Source organism: Aulonocara sp. 'chitande type north' Nkhata Bay, linkage group LG10 (genome assembly GCF_057382095.1).
Source record: "Aulonocara sp. 'chitande type north' Nkhata Bay isolate Kocher_YH1m ecotype deep benthic linkage group LG10, A_spYH_male_GT1.1, whole genome shotgun sequence".
Taxonomy (NCBI): Eukaryota; Metazoa; Chordata; class Actinopteri; order Cichliformes; family Cichlidae; genus Aulonocara; species Aulonocara sp. 'chitande type north' Nkhata Bay.
Genome location: NC_141353.1, coordinates 33,772,635 through 33,777,594, shown reverse-complemented (window position 1 = coordinate 33,777,594; position 4,960 = coordinate 33,772,635).

The following is a 4,960-nucleotide window of genomic DNA, read 5'->3' as shown; positions in this document are numbered from 1 at the left end:
TAATCACTAAACATTACTGATTTGCTGGCTGCTGAGAATGTTGTTTGTTTGCAAGATCTAAACAAAAATCGATATTGAATGTCCATCCATCCACCCATCCATCCATCTTCATCTGCTTATCTGAGGCCGGGTCGCGGGGGTAGCAGCCTAAGCAAAGAGGCCCAGACCTCCCTCTCCCCAGCCACCTCCTCCAGCTTATCCGGGGGAACACCAAGGCGTTCCCAGGCCAGCCAGGAGATTATATCTCTTGGCTGGCCTGGGTCTGCCCCGGGGCCTCCTCCCGGTGGGACATGCCTGGAACACCTCACCCAGGAGGTGCCCAGGAGGCATCCTTGTCAGATGCCCGAACCACCTCAACTGGCTCCTTTCGATGTGGAGGAGCAGCGGCTCTACTCTGAGCCCCTCCCGGATGGCCGAACTTCTCACCCTATCTGTAAGGGAGAGGCCAGCCACCCTTCGGAGGAAGCTCATTTCTGTCGCTTGTATCCACGATCTCGTTCTTTCGGTCACTACCCACAGCTCATGGCCATAGGTGAGGGTAGGGACGTAGATCGACCGGTAAATTGAGAGCTTCGCTTTTACACTCAGCTCCCTCTTCACCACGACGGACCGGTGCAGCGTCTGCATCACTGCAGCTGCAGCCCCAATCAGTCTGTCGATCTCCGGCTCCCTTCTCCCATCACTCGCGAACAAGACCCCGAGATACTTGAACTCCTCCACTTGGGGCAGGAATTGAATGTGTGCCACAAAAACCATAACAATTTAACCCACCGCTGTTGAGACAAGTCATTGAAAGTTGCAAAAGTAAAACTAATGTCATAAAAGGATAAGTCACAATATCACAAACGTCAGTGGGATCAATCCTCTGGAGATATTAAAGAATAATTAAGACAAATTTTAATTTCTGTTCGTGAAATAACTGTTCCATGATTACACTGGCATCCAAAGGGTCACATGAATATAAACAACAAAGTAATTTTATGTATAAGTAGTAATATGTTTGCAATATGATGTACACGAGCAATGAAAGTATACAAGGTAATGGTAAGACATTAATTATAAAAAATGGCTTCCAGCCCAGTTGTATATCATGCAACAACACATAGAGACATAGAGACAACATTAAACTAATCCCAGAGCAAAGACGATATACAAAGATATCAACTATTGAATGATCCCACTGCTTGTGCTGCTTCGTAAGACTTCCAAAGCTAACATCAAAACAGGACCCTACAAAAAGAGAATTCGTTATCAGCAGGGCCTTGTGCTCCAACCCAGTTCTCTTTCACTCTCTCTAATGGATTAAATCAACATTAAAACATGATTCTTTAACTGTTTAATTATGAAATAAGTACAAAGATGAGAGTGTGTTGATTTTGTAGACTTTTTAAATGAAAAATTCATTAATCTATTCCCTTATTCATTATCTTCAAATAACAAGAGAAAGATCTCAAAGCCGAGAACCCAGTTAAAACTAAAACTCTATTATTAAAGCCTGACGTCAAAAGTAAACTGTCTACTACTATGGCTATTAAAGCCATATTGCAATACATCTGTCCAAAGGCTAAATTGAATAAGCATAATATTGATGAAGGAAGGAACACCAACCTGAAGATTGGTGGGTGGTAAGCACTGCTGCTTGTTGGTTTTGCTACATCAGACATTTCTGTGCATTTTGTAATAATCAGAACTGAACACTAGTTTACCCAAATCTGCTTCTCTGACGCCAAATTGATTTTATGTCGTGTATTTAATTCAACCCCAACCCCCGGGCCTCGGACCGGTCCGTGAGTCGTTTGGTACCGGGCCGCGAGAGTTGAGCCTCAGGTGTGAAATGTATGGTTTTCAGGGTTTTTATCGGTTTTCAGCATTATTTTGTTATCGTTTTTATCGTTAACTCGGTTTTCCTGCGTCTTTTCACGTGTGTTATGAATAAATCTTCTTTTTTTCGGTACCGGTACTAGTTTTATTTTGTTGTATTTATTCGCGACACCTTAAAGGCCGGTCCCTGAAAATATTGTCGGGCATAAACTGGTCTGTGGCACAAAAAAGATTGGGGACCGCTGATTTAATTCATTGATAAAAAGAGTAATGATTATAAAACAGTTTTAGAATACCTGAAAATTTGTATATTTTTTTCTGTTAATAGGTCAGAGAGTGTCTACATTATTTCTTAGATTCTGCAGCCTCCCAACCCTTTTTCAAAAAAAAAAAAAAGAATATGTATTTACTTTTTTACATACATCATAGTTCTGGATAATATACTGTTTAAATATTCTCTTTCATGAGTTTGTGTGAGAGAATGCCTTGATCACATGTGAGTTAATGGGGAGACCCTCCTTATTTATGCCATAAGATGCTGGTGCAGGAACAACACTGTGTTATTTATCTTTTTCCCCTTTGTGTTTGTGGGTAAGCAATTAAAATAACTGGGTCACTGATTATTGAACTTGTGCTTGCACAGAGCAGCACACTGGTATCATACAATATTGGATCTTTCTTTTGATAGCTCACTGTGGGGGAAGGTTCATGTTTCTTGAGGAAAGGAGGAAAGACGAATAAGGTGAGGAAAGGATGTGATCTTCTGTTTGTTGTAGTCCTGATCCTTGTACTAAAGAAATGGAATGAAGAATGGATATCAAGTAGGTAAGGGGCCTATTGCCCCATAAATAGTATCAACAAGAAAGCTGCATAGGAGAAAAAAAGTCTTGCCAATGTTTTAGAGATTACTCGACAGAGAGTCAGTCTCAGCGAGTACTCATAACCTCACTCACAAGCCCCAGTGCCACACCACCATGAAATAACACATGGGCCCTATGTCTGGAGTTTGAGATGACTGACAGCCAGTGGGACCTGTAAAACAGCCCAAAGCAAACTGATTACTGCCCCCATCAGTATATGGGCTGTCACTGTTATCGAGAGACTGTCAGACTCATTCTCGGTGTGATCCAAATCAAATATGAGCATCAGTCATGTAGGGCAGCTGGGGGCATCAAACATCCTCTGTTGTTAACCCATTAACCTTGTTGTGTGATGTTAAATAGTTACGGGCTTTAATTTGAAGGGGAAACTAAGTAGTTGCCGCTCACTGATCCCACAGGATGTGGTTATGTTTTCTTACCTGATGAATACTGTAGACAAGTAGGGTGACAGATAAAGAGACTAAAAGACAGATAAATAACTATTTTATCGCATCTTCGAGATCTTCAAGCTAATAGCATATTCCCTTGATGCCTGGAGTACAGGCAGCTTCTTTGCTGTTATCCAAACAAACAAGAGCTTACATCTCTTCTCAGCTTCCTGTCTCGCAGCCTTGTTTCCTAGGTAACCATGTCAGATGAATTGAGAGGGGGACTGACGCCCTCCAGAGAGCCAATCCTCTCTCATCCAAAGTTTGTCTCACTTTAGGTCATGTGACATCTGTTCCCATGACAACCAGGTTGGAGGGCAGTCTGGATATCTCTTTGATCAAGGAAAAATGCCACACATGCCAGGAAGCAACCTTGAAATCAAGGAGGAGATGCAGATATGCACTGGCTCTTTATGGAGATGTAATAAGCTCCTGTCAGCTCATTCACAAAAGCTTTTGCTTACTTCTAGCACAGGAATAGCAAACATGCAATTATTTATTTTCTATCACCAAATCACAAAACAGTAAAATTAGGGCAAGTCTATAGTAAACCTATACAGAGTGTCACTGAACAGGAAAAAATATATATAATTAGCTTTATTATTTATTTATTTGTTTGTTTATTGTAATCCAAAGTATAACCTTAGTTAAAGCAATGCCACAAGAATAAGGTAAAGATTGAGTGGATGCCCCTCTTGTCAGCTCACAGAAACATTAATCACCAGCAGCAGTCACAAAACAGATTTTATTTTGTGAGCAGGTGGCCTTAAAGCCTTAAAGGTCTTTTGGTCTATGATAAGCATTTGGCCTTTCTAAGCCTTTGAGCTCTCGCAAACAAAGAACCATCCCAAACCTCTGGGCTGAGGTAAATGGTTGACTTTTCCAAGCCTTTTAGTCTGCACAAAGCTGTTGGAAAGCGTCCATCAGATAAGAGGTTCCCATGGGCATCCTTTCAATAAAATATGTGGCGGGCAACAAATTGGCTTTAGACACCTGTCGTAATATAGAAAGGCCAGTCATTTTTCTGCTCCACACTTGTCTCAGAACATTGGTATTAACTGGTAAATTGAAAACTGGTTAATTGGTACGAATAGTAAATTATTACAAGCGAGGACCGCAGAAAATAATCATTTAAGAAGAGCACTGATATAAAAAGGCTTCTTTCACATCCTATACTCTAAATCATGAGGTCAAATCTCATCAATGAAAAGAAAACAGGAAAAATCACACCGGATGTGATTTCTTGCAATTGCTTCAAACAGCAAACTTTGAAAAGGCAGGCAAAGAGAAAACATATTCTGATCTTTGGCACAGCCGTTTCTTAAAAAAAGCAAAGAAACCCTTTAGCATGGGCAAAGTGCAAATTCTACATAAATGAAGCGCACAATAAACTCCCACAAATGGTCTCAAAGAAACTGGACTTGCCTTTAAAGCATCCATATTTAAAGTCATAATAAAAAGAGACATTCAATTGAATTTTAAGCACCCTGAGGAAAGGCTATGTATGATAAGGTCGGATGTTTGGCCTATGCTTCTGGCCAATTTATCAAGAAATATGCCCGAACTCTGAATTATAATGACTACTAATATGCTACTGTCTAACTTTTTGATAGGGCGACTTTTATGAATTTACTTTTAGAGAAATGTTTCATTAAAATTTAAATAGTAATTTAATGATGCATGGCATTTCAATAACATAAAATGCCAAAAGTTAATGATGTAATGGCAATAATAAACTAATATTACTTTACTTTTTATTTTATCTATTTACTTATTTATTAATTTTTGTTATTATTATAATTTTTTTATTTGCTGCATGCAAATTAATTA